Source organism: Sus scrofa, chromosome 10 (genome assembly GCF_054392235.1).
Source record: "Sus scrofa isolate SSC_HxYL_T2T_F1_AM1 chromosome 10, Sscrofa_HxYL_maternal_Yorkshire_Landrace_v2.0, whole genome shotgun sequence".
NCBI lineage: Eukaryota > Metazoa > Chordata > Mammalia > Artiodactyla > Suidae > Sus > Sus scrofa.
In genome coordinates this window covers 9,646,231-9,665,075 of record NC_139392.1, presented here as the reverse complement: position 1 = coordinate 9,665,075, position 18,845 = coordinate 9,646,231, and the positions used below count along the sequence as shown (strand labels likewise).

At 45.7% G+C, this 18,845-nt stretch overlaps 1 protein-coding gene and 1 long non-coding RNA gene across 50 annotated transcripts in view; both read left to right on the top strand.

The window, feature by feature from the left end:
• Positions 1–18,845, top strand: part of ESRRG (estrogen related receptor gamma) — a 663,361-nt gene that overhangs the window by 211,500 nt on the left and 433,016 nt on the right. The gene's annotated exons all lie outside the window — the stretch shown is intronic.
• On the top strand, positions 73–4,319 carry LOC146398782 (uncharacterized). The gene is made up of 2 exons (XR_014817322.1): positions 73–1,638; positions 2,193–4,319. It is a non-coding gene; the product is annotated as an uncharacterized LOC146398782 (long non-coding RNA).

The following is an 18,845-nucleotide window of genomic DNA, read 5'->3' as shown; positions in this document are numbered from 1 at the left end:
AAAGGATGCTCTTTAACCAGCATTCGTGGAGCATCCACCGTGAGGAGCGCCGAGTGCCAAGGAGAGAGACCTGTGGCACCGTTGAAAAATATTTTGTGGAGGGAAAGAAAGCAGAAGCCGAAGCATCCTTTGCCATGTATGCCCGGGAGTCACTCTTCACAGTTTATTAATAACTTTTTCTACAAATTCCAATGTTTATAGAGATACCGATCTTAGTTTCATGTTCAACTAGAAAATGCAACCATACCACGTATAGGTCTGCAGTTTACATGTTAACATGTGCGCTCTTTTCACGAGCACATACTCGTTATCCCCTTAGATAGACCTGTCATCACATATTATATGGCCATTCTTACTGATGCACTTTTAACCCTTTTACTTTCAGTTTGGTTCCAATAATGCTATGTCAGTTTTTTTTTTTTCTTTTTTTCTTTTTGTGGCTGCACCTCTGGCATATGGAAATTCCCAGACCAGGGACCGAATACAAGTCTCAGCTTCGAGCAGCAGCTGTGACCTATGCTGCAACTGCAGCAATGATGGATCCTTTAACCCATTGCACCGGGCTGGGGATGGAACCTGCGTCTCTGTAGCAACTGGAGCCGATGCAGTCAGGTTCTGAACCTACTGAACCACAGTGGGAACTCTGCTATGTCCATTTTTTGAGTCCTGTGTTCTTATGCCTGTAGGAGAGATATCTAAGATAGGATTGCTCTATCTTCATTTTTGATTTGATAAAAAACTCTCAGTGGATCATTAGAAAGTGGCATAAAATATACACATACAATTTACATAATTGTAAACCACTATAAACATTGTATAAATTAATACATCTACCAAGATTGTATTGCTCTCCATTTCCTGGTTAGCCCTGGTGTCTATCCAACTTTCAGATTTTTTGCCAATTTACTGTTGGGAAGCGGTGTCTTAAGAGTTATTTCAATTTGCAGTTTAAAAATTATAAATGAAGCTAAGCATCTTTTTTGATTTTTGCTGGTCATGTGCATCATTTTAGTGAACTTGCCTTGTTATGTCTCTTGACAGTCATTTCTCCTGAAATCACCATCATTTTCCTTATTTGTTGCAACGTCTTGCACACCAAAAATACTAACCCCTTATTTGTGTTGCAAAAAATCTTCCCCTGTTTTAGTTTCCCTTTTTTATTTTGCTTTTTAATTATCTTTCATCTAGGAGTAGTCCAATGTGTTTATTTTGATTTGTTGTGGCTTTGTGTTTTCTCCTCTTGCTAAGATGAGCTCCTTGTCCTCCAAAAGAAAGAAAAGCAATATTGCCTTTATTCTAAATCTTACATATTTTCGACATAGTTCTTTTTTTTTTTTTTTTTGGCTTTTTAGGGCTGCCCTTGCAGCATATGGAGGTTGCCAGGCTAGGAGTCGAATAGGAGCTACAGCTGCCGGCCACAGCCACAGCAATGCCAGATCCAAGCTGCATCTGTGACCCACACCACAGCTCACGGCAACGCCAGATCCCCGACCCACCAAGCGAGGCCAGGGATCAAACCCACATCCTCATGGATACTAGTCTGATTCTTTTCTGCTGTACCACAGTGGGAACTCCCGTGATCTGATTCTTGAACCCTGAGATGCATAGAGTAGCTGGGAGGATGGCTGCAGAGAACAGGTATTTCCGTTTCACTGGGTTAGTTCCCTGAGGGAGGCCCCAGTGTCCTGGGACCCCAGAGGACGGCTCTTAGGCCCTTCAGTAGATGGGGGGAGAGGTGTGGCTGTGCTTCCTGAGGGGTTGAGAGCATTGAGCTCAAGGCAGCAGGGGTGGGGAGGGTTTCCAGCTGACCCCTTGGAAACGGTGAGTTAGAAACATGAAAACTTTGAAAAGTCAGGAAGTTTTACAGACCAGGGAAAGAGACCCCCCCACCGCCGCCCAACCCTGGCTGGGTTTCTCGGGGTGTGTCCAAGGTAGGTATTTTAAATCTGAGCGGAGAACTGTTTTCCTGAATTTTTCAAAATTCCCACCAACAGGTATTACTTTCGTGGTCAGAAAAAGAACTGGCAAGCTGAAGCAAAGACAACTCTGAGAGCGGGGTGAAAAAACTAAATGATAAATCCATAAAGATAATTAGTCCCTCCCCACAAAAGTATTAGGGACGAAACAGAGGGGAAGAGGGATCCTTTTATGAAGATTAGAAGGGAGTTCCTGCTTTGGTTCTGTGGGTTAAGGAACTGACATAGTCTCCATGAAGATGTGGGTTCGATCCCTGGCCTCGCTCCGTGGGTTAAGGATCAGGCCTTTATCATGGTGAAGTTCCATCCTCCCTAAAAAGAAAAAAGGCAGAAGACCCAGCTCATCTATAGAGATAGATCCATGGACCACAGAAGCAAGGACAGGCGTGGGGTGAGGGTGCCCATGGAAAAAACACCCAGAAGGTAAAGTCATTTCCCGAAGATGAGGGTTGAGAACGTGAGGAGAGAGGAATTCTAAAGAAACCTCAGAACAGGGTGAGTCTGGGAATGCCCAGGAGATGAACAAATGGGTTACCTCGTGTTCTTGGTGAGGTGCCAGGTTGACGTTAAACGGAACAACCAGATAAGAAGCCACGGCCACGTCTTCCTCCACCTTTGGTGACTAAAGAGCAATGTGGAGGCAGGGACGACCTGAGAACATCTAAAGCAGAAAGACAGGGTTTAAAGATGCAGGAGAAAAAAGAGGATGCTTGCTAAGCGGGAGAAGTGAGTCAGAGAAAGCTCCTGCAGAGGGATGTGAGTCAGAAAGGAAGATGACATAATGAACTTGGCAGCGGGTCTGTGGCGTGTCGACCCTGGACGTGGGGAGGAAGGCTAGCCCGTGAGACCACGTGGTGCCTGCCAACCCGAGTGAGGCTGGAGTGGTGCGTGTGGCTGGGGAGGCGTGAGGCTGCGGGGCTTTCTCGGGGGATGGGACACAGTTTCTCTGGCGACATTGGGAGGAGGACGGCTTGAGAGGCCGGGTTTGGAAAGAGATCACAGACGGAACAGCTTCACAGTCGAGTGGCGGCCTAAGTCAAGGGCAGTGGCGGGGGTGGAATTTGGTGCAGTATTCTTATTTGGTCTCTCTCTCTTTTTTTTTTTTTTGCTCTTTAGGGCCGCACCCGTAGCACATGGAAGTTCCCAGGCCATGGGGCGAATTGGAGCCACAGCCACAGCCACAACAACGTGGGGTCCAGGCCATGTCTGTGACCTACACCGCAGATCATGGCAAAGCTGAGTCCTTAACCCACTGCAGGAGGCCAGGGATCGAACCCACATCCTCATGGATACCGTCGGTTCCTTACCACTGAGCCACAATGCGAACTCCTCATTTGGTCTTTGGGCAAGAAAGATCTAAGATGCTCCATGTCATCTCCAAGGCCATGCCGTGGTCTGCTCTCCGCCTGCCTTTAGGCCTCATCTCCTGCCCCTCTGCTCTTTCTCTCCGACTCCAGCCAAGCCAGCTGCCTTTTCATCCCCTAAGTCCTACCTGCTTTCTCATTCTCACCCGTGCTTCTCTCTGTTCTTTCCCGAACTCCTGTTCAGATCCTAGGTCTCTGCTCAAAACCATCCTTCAAGCATCCACCCTCCCCCTCCACACACCAGCTAAGGCTTCCCGGACCCGCTTCCAAGTACTTCTCTCTTGTTTCCTAACATCTATGGGGCAAACTGTGGGTTCCACTCAGTCTCATCTGCTAGCACTGTACTTGTTGCCCAGTGAATATCTTTTGCGTGAAGACAGAAGGATGCATACATTTAAATGACTTGTTTTCATCCCCAGTTGTTGACCGAGGCTGCCATGCATCTTCTGAAGTGACGTACAATCGGACTTGATTCACGTGTACAACTGGAACTTTCCTGTGCAGTTATGGGAGACTGAGGTTATTTTTTTCCCTAGTATTTTAACCATTTCTAAGTGTACTTTCCTGGGCATTAAGGACATTTATGCTGTTGTGCCATCATAGCTACCCCACATCCCTAGAACTTTTCATCATCTCCAAATGAAACTCTGATTCCATTAAAAATTATTTCCTACCCCTGCCTCCCCCGACCCCTACCAGCACCTTGCACCTGCCATTCTACTTTCTGACTCCATGCATTTGATTTTTCCAAATACCTCATGTAAATGGGATCATTTAATATTGTCTGACTTACTTTGTTCAGCGTGTTTTCAAAATTCACCTACGTTGTAGCATGTATCGGAATCCTACTCCTTTTAAGATAATGTAAGAAAGAGAATGTGTGTTTGTTATGACCGGGTCACTTTGCTGTGTAGCAGAAATTGGCACGATGTTATAAATCTACTATATTTTAATTTGAAAGATTAGCCAAAAATAAAAAGAATCCTGCTCCTTTTTCAATTGAATGATACTCCATTATATGTCTGTCTGCACCACATTTTATGTTTCCATTCATTCTTGATGGGCATCTGGATTGTTTTCACAGGAGACCCAGGTTTTAAGTCTTGAGATGTGTCTGCCATCCATCCTGTAATCTAGTAGCCCAGGGCGTGGTCAGTGATGGAGGAGAGTGGATTCAAGCCAGGGAGGAAGGATGGATTAAAGAATTATCATGGCCACGTCAACAAAAATGTCAGGCACCATGGAGTTTTAGACAAGAGGGAGAGGAAATGTTTCAGGTAGAGCCAAGCCGCCTTGCTCTGAAGAGGGTGATAAAGATGGGTTCCATATTTTTATTCAGATGAGAGTAATATTGAGAAGCAGGTTTGAAAAAGACTCATTTTTCTCTTTCCCTTATTATCAAGGTGGAGGAATGGGATAAAGGAGAAGGGGCGGAAAAGAAGGAGGCTTCCTCTGAAAGGAGAAACTGGGGAAAAGGGGTGAGAGACAGGTGGGGGATGAGGGGGAATTTGGCCCCAGTCCGACAGCATCCCGTGGAGCACAGGGGAAAATGCCGCGGGGAAGGAAGAGCAGACGGAGTCTTAATTCAAAACCGTCCTACAGTCTTCATGTAGGAAGAAGCCTCCGCTCTGGGAGACCAGCGAAAGTATTGTATCCTATCGACAGTCTGAAGACAGGGACTCCACAGCCACCACGAGGCACCCATCCCTGAAAGTTTCTTCTCTTCCGCTAGATTTCTTTGGAAATCTTTTCTTCTTCTTGACGTCTCAGTAGCTGGAAAAGAATGATTCATCCTCCTTCCATCGAAATCCCTCACATGCCTGAATTCCTTCTCGGTTCAAGATCAGAACTGGATTAAACGCTTTTCCCTTAACAACGTCTTAGTTACAGTTTTCTAAGCCTTTAATGCCCTTTGAATTGTCTGCTCTAAGTTCTCTTGGGTGAAGGTACAGTCCGCCCTCTGTCTCCACGGATTTGGCATCTGCACATTCAACCCACCGCAGATCAAAAATATTTGAAAAACTTCCAGAAAGTTCCGAAATGTAATATGTGAGCTTGCTGCATTTAGAGTGTAGTTATAGGAGTTCCTGTCGGGGCGCAGCGGAAACGAAACTGACTAGGAACCATGAAGTTGTGGGTTTAATCCCTGGCCTCCCTCAGTGGGTTAAAGGTCTGGCATTGCCATGAGCTGTGGTGTTGGTCACAGACATGGCTCATATCCTGCATTGCTGTGGCCGTGATGGAGGCTGGCAGCTGTAGCTCTGATTCGACCCCTGGGAACTTCCCTATGCCGCAGGTGCGGCCCTAAAAAGCAAAAAGCAAAAAAATATATATATATATGTGTGTGTATATATATATATGTGTGTGTGTATATATATATATATATGTGTGTGTATATATATATATATGTGTGTGTATATATATATATGTGTGTGTATATATATATATATGTGTGTATATATATATGTGTGTGTGTATATATATATATATGTGTGTGTGTATATATATGTGTGTGTGTATATATATATATGTGTGTGTATATATATATATATGTGTGTGTATATATATATATGTGTGTGTATATATATATATATATATGTGTGTGTGTGTATATGTATATATATATATATATATATATATATAGTGTCGTTACACAGCATTTACTTTTATTCGGTATTATAAGTAACCTAGAGTTGCTGTAAAAAAACACAGGGGAGGATGTGTGTAGGTTTTATGCAAACACTGTGCCATTTTATATACATTATTTAAAATATTATATTTTATATAACATATAATCTATAGAATATCTTAATATATAATACATATTATAAAAATACATTAAAATATTTATGTGTAATATAAAGACATTAAAATATTTATATATGTGAGATATTAACATACATGGAAGTATTTAATATAAATACCTTAAATATTTATACTATATTATATAAATACATTAAAATGTTTATATACTATCTATGACATAAATATTATATATAATACATATAAAATATATTAAAATATAAACATATATATGTATATAAGTATATATACAATTATATATACCATACATAAAATATAGAAATGTTTATATAGACTATACATAAAATATATTACAATATTTATATGTTAGATATACTGTATCTACTATATCATGTATATTAAAATACTTTTATGTATTATATATATAATATAAGGAACTTGGCATCCTCAGGGGTCCTGGAGCCAGTCCCCTGTGGGTGACTGAGGGACAACTGCCCACCAGTAGGAACAGCCAGATTTTCTTTTTTTTTCATTTATGGTTTTTGTTTTTTCCATTACAGCTGGTTTACAGTGTTCTGTCCATTTTCTACTGTACAGCAAGGTGACCCAGTTACATGTACATGTATACATTCAGATTTTCTTGAATATACATTGAATATATTCATTTTCTTGAATGTACAGCCAGATTTTCTTGAACTGTGTTTGAAGCAAGTGTTTGCCTCAATTATCCGGCAGCTCCCCTGGACGGTGCCGGCAGCCAGGGCAGCAGTGGCCTGGCTGAGAGTGTGCCGAGCAAGAGCGCCCCATTCCTGAAAGCAGCCTGGTGAGAGGGACCTGTTCACGCACCCTGCCCGGGCAGGTGCAGCTCACCTTCTCAGCCTAGAGGCAGGGCAGGGAACTCTCCGAGACTTGGCTGGCCCTGAGACTGTGTTACCTTTCTGGAAGTGTTATTTTTTCTTTCAACTTCAGAAGTCCAGCTCGTTGGCCCGTTTCAAGTCGCCTCTGATCTGGAAGTGCTGCTCCTCAGCCCCTTGAATCCATCCTTGGGGAGCTTCTGGCTGGTCACTTTGCAGAGCCCCCTCAGGCCAGGAAAGCCTCTCTGCCTTTGTTTCTGCTTCACCCTTGCCCTCCATGGAGGTGAGGGGCCCTGGCTGGGCCGCCTCCCTTGTAGTCTGTTATTACTTGCAGGTGATTAGCAGGTAGCTTCCAAGCGCAAAAGGAACATTGCCCCAGGCTCATCTCCCATCGGCTCTTGCCATTTTGCTACAAAAGAGAAAAATCGAGCTTTTGAAGAGTCTCTATACACTATTCATGTCCTTAGAAAGGGAGGAATGTCTATAAAATTTCAGGAACAGTATTAGATTTCACTCTGTTATCAGAGGGCAGGACTGTTGGGTTCCGGCTCAGCTTGCTTTCGGAATTAAAAAGAAGCAGTTGCCATAGCTAAGCGTCTGGTCTTTTAGTAAAAGCTTATTTGAGAGTTTCTCTCTGGACACTAATCCCCCAACAAGTTGTACGCCAGTGAGACAGTGTCCATGAAATAGAGTCACGGGGCCTGGGTTGAGCTATTCCTGGGGGGTTGGGGGGGTGCCTAGTGACAGCTCACTGTACCCCACGACTCACTTGACCAGATGAAAGCTCCCGTTTCTACCTCAGTCCTCCAGGCTTTTTTGTCACCTACACTGCTACTTTCAGATCCCCCGGGGGAAATATTATACGCTTCTTTCAACATCTTGAGCTACTATCCCCAGCATTAAATGGAACATTATACTTCCCCCCAACCCCAGCTCTCGCAAACCATTGCTGCAAGCTCTGTGTCCCATGCAGAACCAACCCTCCCCCCAATAAATACGTCACCAGTTCATGTTCCTGTGTGTTAAATTGCTAGTTTCTCTCCTATTCTATTTAGTGGAAAAATTAAATGAAAAGCCCCACAACCTCCCTTTCTGTTCCTCTGCCAAATTAGCATTACCAGACCATTCGATACTGGGATTCAAGATGCGCCAGAGCCACAAGTACATACGTGGAGTAATTTGTTTGTTTGTTTTGTTTTGTTTTTCCCCAGGAGTATTCTCCATATTCCTGGGAGGGAAGCTGGTTATGTGGCAGCATAGGCTACTGGCCTCGGGATTTAATTCTGGGCTGGGTTCTGCATATGGGGTGTGCCCCTCAGAGCATCTGGCCAAGTTCACCAGTACAGGTGTTTCCCAGATGAGCCCAGACCTGCTGACACACGAGTTTCCAGGGCAGAAGGCTGGCACTCTGTTTTCACAAGGGCCTCAGGAGCCTTTTTGGGTCTGGCAAGGCTGGGAAACACTGGTCCATTCATTCCTGCTTCTGGCTGGCACAGGGGTGCCGGATCTCGGGCTCGTCTGCGGGGGGTGGTTGGGGAGGGTTGTTTGTGTGGCCTTTTGCTTTTGCTTGGCTCGGACTGTTCTGTCCTGAGGTGCTGGTGAACGCGGAACAGCAAGCTCATGTTGAAGGAACCAGGAAAAGCCAGAGCCTGTTTAAAAAAATAATAATAATAATCCCAACCCCAAACAAAAACGGAAGGGCGTGTGCTCTTTTATTTGAGAGTAACCTTAGGAGGTATAAAGTTGAAGTCCTCCTTGGGCATCTGCTGCAGTCTTGCTTGTCTCCACATGTTTTATATGACAACACTGAGAGTTTCGCCATCCTGTTTAAGTCACAGAACCAAGTGGATTCTTTGTTCCCCGGCATGAGAACGGCATGTGGCTCCTATTCCCTGATAAAGTGGCTTAGAAAAGTGACCTGTTGCGGTGACCTGGAAATCTTCTCTAGCGTAATCCTCTAGGTAGTGGGAAACGATAGGGAAGTGAGGCAGCTTTGGGGGGTGCTGCACAGAGCTGCCAGACGCACGTATGCATAAGGAAGACTCTGTTGAATGAGGCAGGCTGGGGACCGAGGAACAATGGGAAACGGTTTCCTGGGGACATAATCGAGTTTTACATTTTCTCGCTTCACCCGGTGTCGCTCTGTTGTCTGTCCAATCACATGTCTGCCCTGCCATCTATAAACCCAGGCGGGGGCTGCAAACGGCATCCACGGCCACCCCCAAAGCCAGGGCCTGAGCCTTTCATGTATTTGCAACACTCTTTGGATTGCCATGGCAACAATAGTTTTAATTACGGAGCGCCCAAATGATGACTTGTGTATCAGATGTGGCTTCCTGTTCCCCGTGGACTGAACTCTGATTGGAGAGAAGCTTTGTATGTAGAGTGTTTTCCTTCTAGGCTGGATTTTATTATCTGCTCTAATAGACAGCTCTTTGGCTCATGGACCAAGCCAGAGGAAAGTGAAGTACTGGCTGAAGGGGCTGCTGGGCAGAGGACCTCCTGGAGATGGACTGGACCTTTTTATCCCAGGGACAGCCCTCATCCCCTATGAAGTGAAGAACCAAACAAGCCATGGCTCTCAAGGTCTGCTCTTGGCTTCCCCTTCGGGCCAGTGGAACTCCACATATTAGGGCAGAGACGTGCATGAAGTATCATCTGGTAATCATCCTTGACAACACTCAGGATTATGCTGGGGGGCAAACAAGCCATTCTGTCACAGTCGCGCTCATGGACGTGCACAAACCCCAGCAGCTTTCCGATCAGAGCTGTGGAGGGGAGAGTTGCAGGAGAGAGCAGACCGTCCTGTGTGCGTGTGCGTGTGCGTGTGTGTGTCCTGCCTTTTATTTCTGGATCTGCTTGCTCGTTCCTTGCATCTCTGTCTGGGATTGGAAAGGTAGCATATGCCATGGCTCCCTATATCCGGGCCTCCTCGTTTCGAAAGCTCTTGCAAAGCTAAATAATCTTCCCCTTAGGTAAACATAAATCATTGTCTCCCTTCTTTGCTCCTTGAGTAGACCTTTTGATACATTCATTAATTTTGGCTGCTGCCTGGTGGCACGGTGATGGCTGAGTCACGGCCGTGAGCTTCTTTCTTGGAACGTCCCCATTCCTGACACGAAGCCCTCAACTCCAACTCCGCGTTAAAGAGACTTTCTTCTGTGCCATGGACAGCCAGATGGTAGCAAGAAAAAAAAAAAAAAATACACCTGGGAAAGGGCAGGAGGGAGGGGAGAAGAGGGAGGGTGTACCTCGAGGGGTGTTGGAATGATACTGTCCTTAAATGGGATGCAGTCGTTGCTAACCTCTGGCAACCTCTGGAATAAACCCTTGATGCTCTCTGCTGTCCACTCGCTGCCTCCACCAACAGCGTATTTAATCGCAATCCCGGCTTTGGGAGGCCAGAATGCCCACGCAGAACTGTGGGGAAATAGGCACCATGCTTCTGATTCCTAATCCCTTCCCACATTATTTGGGGGAAGGCAAAAAAAAGGGGGTCTCAATTTTGCTAAGTCTTGCTTAACTAATGATACAGTCTCTCTGTGTTTGTTTTGCTTCTATATTCAGGAAGCTTTGCGGCTATGATTTTGATTTTGGAGTTTAGGCATGTTAATTAAGCCTTTGTAGGAAAGCAGAAGGGTTCTGTTTCTTGTTTGTTAGTTTAATAAGATTTCGTGTTAAGAATGGCACTGAGAATCTGTCAGAATGAGCGTGACTGCATATGGGTAGCTTAGCGCTCTGAGACCCTTGAAATGTCTGTTTTTAGGACATCAGCAGGGGGCTAATGAAAAGGCTTTGTTGATTTTAACGAATTGCAAGCCACTGTAGCCAAAATAAATATAATCTGCTTTTTGGATTAGTTGTCACAGATGATTTTACCTACTAACAGTGATTAAAGAACCCGAGTGGACCAGAAGCATAGCTGCTCTCCAGTGACTCTTGCTAAAATAGCAATAAACAGAAGTAAATAAAGACTTAGGGCATTCGTTATCTTTAATAAACAGTGACACCAGATATGCTGCGTGCAAGCGTGAAGGGGTGGGAGTGGGGCTCAGGCGAGATGGGGTATCAGATACCTGCCTGGCCCCCGATGGTTAAGAATGCCGGTGCTGACTGCCACTGTTCTCGGCGGGAGCTGTGCCTCATCAGGGAGTGGCCGGAAACCCAGAGCCCTCTCCTGGCCTCCCAGCCCCCCCTCCCCCAGGGCAACCCCATCCATCCCCATTCCGCTCTCATCTTCCCGTGGACTCGGGGACCGGAGTTGAAATCCTGCAACTGTAGGATTAGAGTAGGAAAATGGAGGCAGTGTTAATTACTTGTGTAATTATTAACCTTCTTGCTGCAGTAATTCTACCCAGTTAATGAACAGGAGACAGCGTCTCTTCTTCCCCGTAGCTAACTACCCTGATGAAAAGAAGGCTCACTCGACTGGCACACCTGATCCTCAGATTTCCCCAGGAACCTCTCCCTGCTGGTCCCGCCTACTGCTTCATTTTAACCCCAAGGAAAACTGTTGTGGCCGAAACCCTCTTAGGTGGGAGGGGGGAGTGCGGGAGGGGCAGCCGAAGATGCCTTTCCTGGGCAGAAAACAACTAAGTCGTGAGAAGCCACAGGTTTTTTTGTTTTTTTTTTTTCCAATTTTTATTCTTTTATTTATTTATTTTTTCATTTTAGGGCCAAACATGCCAGCATGTGGAGGTTCCCAGGTTAGGGGTCGAATCGGAGCTGCAGCTGCTGGTCTACACCACAGCCACAGCAACACGGGATCCGAGCCGCATCTGTAACTTAACACCACAGTTCACGGCAACACTGGATCCTTAACCCACTGGGCAGAGCCGGGGATTGAACTCACTTCCTTATGGACGCCAGTTGGGTTCGTTACCACGGAGCCACAATGGGAACTCCCCTCTTTTTATTCTTGTGGAATGCTTTACATCATGTGGTGGAGACTATTCCAGATGGCAAAGCAAGTGATAAAGAAAGCCTTCCTTCCCTTCTCTCTGGGGGTGGGGTGGGGGAGGGTTTAGATATTATTGTGTTTATTTTATAAACTCAGACACTGGTGCCCCAGCCCCTCAGGTGAGTCACAGAGAAGCCCAACAGTAGGGCCGTGGCCTTCCATACCCCGGGGTACCCCAGCTGTAGCTGCCCTGCAAACTGGCCAAGAGCAGCACAAACCCACTCACAATTCCAAAGATTATAGTCGCACCCCTGGTGGGACACCCTCAAGAACCAAGAGCTGTCATTTAGTAAGTTCTCGCCATGGGCCAGGCCCTGTGCAAAGGGCTTTACAGATAACATGCGCATTATTCTATCTGGCATCTGGAATCGAAGTCATGCTTCAGGGGACCATTCTTGCATCACTAAATTCAGGTTCCAAACAAGACGGCCGAACTGGGCAAACCACTCAAAGCCTCATGATCTGGGAGTGTCCGATCTGGGATCTGAATCTCTTCCTCGGCCTCCCGAGTGTGTACCTTTAGACGCAAAGTTGTGTTCGACATATCGGGGGAGGGAACCTTGTTCCCTGCTGGCCTGGAGGAGACGCCTATAACTGCGACCTTTCTCTGCGGCTCCTCCTTCGAGCCTCTTCCTCTGCACTTCGGGGCAGATCTTTTTCGGGGGTAGAGTTTCAGTGACCTGGTGGGCGGGTATGGAGAGCCTGGAGCTGGGGAAGGCCACAGGGTATTAAGGGACATCGTGCTGCATAGACGTAGTCGCTTGAGGGCTGTCCCTAGGATTCATTTGTCCTACGTCGGGAATTTCTTTTCCAAACCCTATAAACCACCACCAAGTAAGATAGATCTTACTGGATATTAAGTAAAGATGTTTTCTTTCTTGGTGAATTTGAAGGATAAATAGGCATGATTAGCTAAGCTATTTCTTATGATGAACATGAAGGGCCGTGGCCAGACATACACCTGTATGTATAGACAGGTGTATACACACACACACACACACACACACACACACACACACACAACCAGGGTTCTCTGTTTCCTAGCTCTTCTGTGAAACTTTGGTTTTAGTTACGTTTATCAGATCTATTTGTAAGACGCAAATAATCACGATCTTTTGAGTGGGGAGTCAGGCTTTGCTAAGGGCAAGGCCAAATTCTGGACATGGCTTTTAAAGGAAGCCTTTACATCTAAAATCTTTAGCAGTTCCGTGAACTAAGTAAACGGTCGTTTTCTAGCGCGAGCAGTGTTGCTGCTTTTCCTTCTCTCCATAACCTTGGATTTCCACCTTGTGCTTTTTTTTAACGGGGGAGGAATGCTCTGCCGTGTGAGAGAAGGATGAACAGCTTTGTCCTGCTTCCTGCCGAAGGTTTCCCCAAGTGTATTTCCGCAGTGATCACACACTCTGGTTCTACCTTTGTGTAGCGTGTGTGTGGCAGCTGCCACCATTTCCGTGCATAAGATAACAAGATGTCCATGGTACACATCCCGCCTTAGACTTCTTATTAGAATAACATTTAATACAAGGGCTCCGTTCATTTTCCATGGAAGTCTTACTAGGTGTCTGGCATTTTGAAATAAGAGAAAGTAATTATCTTGCTATACATCTGTACACGGACAGGTGGGATGGACCCAAGGAGAAACTCGATTCTGCTTAAAATTCAAATGAACACCCGGGTCAGCTCTGGGGTGGTATAGAAACATAATATTCCTGCCCATGCAGGGGTGTGCAGTGGGAACTGCTCTAGTCTGATTTCTAGAGAAAGGGGGCCAAGCCTTAGGAGAGCCTGTTCATTTGCATTCCTGGCGTTTTTAAGAGAAGAAGAAAAAGAAGGCCTTCCACTTTAATACGTTCTGGAGGAAGCAAACTTTGTTTATTAGAAAACATTGTTAACCTAGCAACAGATTGACACTGGTTGGTGTTTCAAATTTCGAAGCTCCGGCTGAGAGGTTTTGGCTGTGTGATGGGTCTCCTCGCCCAAGTCTCAGAGGTAGGATGTTTCTCGGTTCAAGCTCAGTTTCTCGGACTGATGTTTTGACAAACTGAAAGTAAAAGTGTCAGGCGGATGGTGTTTCCTTACAGAGAGACAGAAGACTCTCCTTGGCTTAGCAGGTGACTTTGGATCAGCAGACCCTTGGCTCTGGGAGAAAGAGCACGAACCTGAACATGGAAAGACATGGGCCTCACGTTTGTATCTTCCAAGTTATGCCAGGCTGATTTCACAACGTTTCCTTAGCGGTTCGATATAAATGTTTTACGCTGAGACAGAAACATTAGAGAAGAACGTGAATTTATACCGGTTTATATTTGAAACTATGTCACAGCTCATGCTAGATATTTCATTATTATCATTAATATTGCTTAGGGTTTATAAAATGCTGTATTTTTCATTTGCTATTCATTGTAAGTCTGCGATGGGAGAAAGTGCAGTGTTCATTCGCTTTATGTTACAGATAAAAAATTAAACCAGAGTTTGATTGATGGAAGGTCACAGACCTTACTGTGGTTTTCAGATATCCTTTTTTTTTTTCTTTTTAGATTTTCTTACCTAAACTATGCAACTTTTAAAACGATATAATATTGAATTTTTAGATTTTTTTTTAGTCAATATTCTGCTTTCTGGTATATATTTATTTTACCAGAAATAATCCAACTTTCAACTGGCGTGTCATAGAAATTCAAGTTTTGGAGAGGTCCATTCGAGTGTTCTAATTTTTTTAAATCTTTTTTTTTTTTTTTTTGGTCTTTTTGCCATTTCTTGGGCCACTCCCATGGCATGTGGAGGTTCCCAGGCTAGGGGTCGCATCAGAGCTGTAGCCGCCGGCCTCTGCCAGAGCCACAGCAACGCGGCATCCGATCCACGTCTGCAACCTACAGGAACACAGAATCCTTAACCCACTGAGCGAGGCCAGGGAGCGAACCCGCAACCTCATGGTTCCTAGTTGGATTCGTTAACCACTGCGCCGCGACAGGAACGCCTAATTTTTTAAAATCTTCTAGGGAAAAATTTCAACGATAGTAGAGACAGGAAGGTTTGAGGAAGAAGAGGGTTTGAAGAAGGTGGCATGTCAGGAATAAGATGGGCACCTCGTGTTTCTGCTCCGAGAGGGAGCACGGTCTAGAACTGTGGACAAGAACACTTGCACTTTGTTTTACCCTCACGAAAGAGGTGACAATGGCAGTCTCATTATTTATTCACTGAGATGCAAAGTTGAGCTAGAATGAGATGGTAGAGACGGAAAGGTTTTCCTTCACAGGGATAATGGGTCACAGATGAGTTTTCCACACTCGCGTGCCGCACAGAGGCCACCACGGTCGCGTTAGTGCGTTTACGACGCGTCCATTTCAAATGAAGTACGTGAAAGAAGCTTCAAAAGTCTGTATGTGAAAATATTCACTTTCCCAAGAGTCAACAAAAGGAACTCTCCCAGAAGCTGATGTTTGGAACACAATTACAGATGCCTTTGTCGATTTTAAATTTGGCAAAACATGTTCTACCGTCATTTAAAAATAACAACTTTAAAGGGCTCATAAATGAAGACATAAAAGGCATTTTGACATTTAATACAAAAACAGCGTTTTGATGAACGGGGTAAAAATGAATCAGAGACATATGGATTCCATAGTTCTTATAGCGTGTCTGAGTTTTAACATCGAGGCAGTGAAAAAATCTGGCAAAATATTTTTGGAGAATTTGCTATATATACTATATTTAAAAAGAGGTGAAGATGAACTCCAGACTGCTGTGATTGCTCATGACATTGAATTTGATAACTTTTCGTTGCATATAAGGAACTCTTGAGAAATAGCTCAATCTGTCCGCGTGTTGTGGGAGGGCGTCGTTGGAGACGGTATGTGCCGCTTCATTTGGTGGCAGAATCGATCAGCATGCACGTATGAGGGGGTCCTTGGCGAATACCAGGCTCTGTCCTAGTCACTGGGGTGTCTTCTCAGTGGCTACTGTGAACGACGGACGTGGCTCTCACGGGAGGGGTATGCAGCCATAGAAGGGCTCCACAGTTTCTGGGTTTTCCAGGTTCTTTGGGATGCAGGAAAGACACTCTTTCCAGAGTATCTCCTGTGTGTCCGTCTCTGTGCTGACCCCTTTACCTTCATTGGCATGTTTAATTGTGGCATCGCCATGATATGGGGTGTTACAACTCCCCTTTAAGGGATGGGGGAACATGTCACACCAGAACACATCAAAACGAAGAGATTAAGGGAGTTGTTAAGGGGCGGGAGCAGGTGGCTCCCATAGTCGGCTCCCCGAGTGTCTTCTAGTGACTCACGCCTTCTGTATCCACCCCATGTATAGTTCCCATCCCCTGTATCTGAACTGGCTAGATTGTTCCAGTTCCAGAAGCAGGCCTGGCAGCTTCCCCTTCTGTGGGCTCCAAAGGCTTGAGTCATTGGTAAAAAATATCCAGCTACTGTGCTGCGCCCGTGAGGAGAACAAGAGGCCCCAAGACTGTTGGGGGAAAGAGACAAGAGAGGCAGCAACTGAGATGCAGCGAGCCCATCACCCCAGCCAAGGCCAGCCCCCAGCCAACAAGCCAGCTGAATGCATCCATTTGCGTGACCACCCGTCGGATCAGCAGAAGAACGGTCCCGCTGAGCCCGGCCAGATGGTAGAACTGTGAGAAAACAGTGGTGGTTGTTTTCAGTGGTTCAGTGAATCTCGAGTGCATCATTAGTTACATAGCAGAAGAAGATCAAAGCAGTGGCTGAGGAGGATCTGAACCCAGCTCAGCCTGTCTTGAATGTACATTTTTTTTCCCCTCACTTCTCATGGGTTGGTGGGGAAAGGAGAGAGGAAGGAAACTGGGAATATTTGAGCAGCTCAGTGTCTGCCTCTGGCGTTCATGTGTTGTCCAAAAGGAAAAAGAGGACCCACCTCTAGGGCCGTTTTGCCGCGTGTACCCTTTAGGGCCTGGATGAGAAAGAACAGGAGCACAGGGTCCCAAATTCTTATTCCTGCTCCTCTTCCTGGGCACACGCCCTGTAAATGTTTGTATTGACTTTATTTAGAATTATCAAACTAATAACGGATGCTAATGAGCTCCCCCTCTCGCCTGGGAGTTTGTAAAGTGAACACGAGGACAGTTGCTTTAGCAAGTACACAAGTGCGACACACACATATACACACGGGAGATGTTATGAATGGTGGCATAAAACAAACAGTGATCAAAAGATATGAAACGGGGGCAGCCTGCAGCGGGTCAGGGACAGTTGAGGGTCCCTGGCTGCCGACACAGGGGAGCAGTTGAAAGGCTCATTCTCTGGCAGGTCCACGTTTGAAGTGATGTCATCTTTTTTTATTCTCTCCACTCAGTTGCTTCTCTGAAGCTCCGTCTTTCCATTCTGATGAGGAGCAAAAATGTCCCATCAAAGGTTCATGCTTGAATTGAGGCGGAAGGGGGGGGGGCTGTGTGTGCTCATGCTCGCGCGCATGCGCGTACACACACACACACACACACACACACACACACACACACACAGCCAGAGAGAGACAGAGACAGTCACAAATGACTAAAGGTTCCTCCAGGTGTGATACAAAGGAAAAGCGCCGTCAACTGCCCCTGGTGAATACTCACAAGATCGCCTGGAGTGTGCATGTGACCTGGCACAGTGCATGCCAGCGAGGGTGCTTGGCTGCTTCCTTTGGAAGCCTGTGATGATCAGCAGTGAAAATGGGCCTTGTGGTCCCAAGAGCACTTCTGGTCTACACAGCAAGTTCCTGATTTGCCAAAATAGCCATCACTAGGTCTTTTCTCAACATCACCATGACGTACCAGTGTTTTTCCCATCCTCCCTCAGAGCTGATCGTGCCCAGGCACCTCGTGGATTTAACACAGTTACAGTAGCACGGATTCTGTTTGTAATCAGGTTCCCATTTCCAGGTTTCTGCTTTGTTTTGGTTTTTGGCTTGAGCTTTGGTGAAGCTCTAGGGGCTGTTTGGGGCTGCATGGTACGTTTGCTTCTGTTCTAATGCAGTCTATGTATTGAAAAGGCACCTTCTCCCTTTTTCTTCTCCACCCCATCCACTCCGTGAGGACAGAAGAATGAGGCTGGTCTTCTCCAAGATGTTCCCAGTTATAGGGTCCTGTGGGGCCTCTTCATGCCAACCAAGGGAGAGTGCAAAGTTTAAGAAAAGGGGCAGGGAGAGTTGATGTGATTGCGAAGAACTTGCAATCCAGTTTTCTTGGCCGAGACCTACTAGAGTAAGCTTTCCTGGAGTTCCTGTCGTGGCTCAGAGGAAAAGAATCTGACTAGCATCCATGAGGACGCAGGTTGGATCCTTGGCCTCACTTAGTGGGTTAAGGATCCAGCGTTGCCATGAACTGTGGTGTAGTTCACAGATGTGGCTCAGATCCCGCGTTGCTGTAGCTGTGGTGTAGGCCGACATCTCCAGCTGGGATTCCACCCCTAGCCTGGAAACCTCCATATGCCATGGGTGTGGCCCTAAAAATAACAAAACAACAAAACAAAACTTTCCTGGTACTTTCCATGTTGTCGTTTTCTGTTTGAAGGTGGAGCATCGTAGTTTGCTCTTGTTACTATACAAACATAATACTTTGTGTCTTTCTTTGCTTCTTCTTCCTCATCCCTCAGGATATAACTGCGGTCCTTTCAAAGTCATAAAAGGACAAAAGCCATACAAATCCTGCTTTAATGTAAGCCTCTTTGAGGTTTATAATTACCACTGTACACTTTTTTTATATATTTGAATGTGCTTATCACCTGCACTTTATTATTTGATATTTGTAGCCACCCTTTGGGGTAGACAGATGGATGAGCTTATTCCCATCTTAGAAATTGTTCCTCAGGTTCAACACACTCGAGGAATTCTCAAGGGCCACAGAGTCAGTAAGCTCGAAAAGAGTAGAGGCAGTGCTTAAACGCAGGTCTCCGAACTCCAGAGGCGCAAT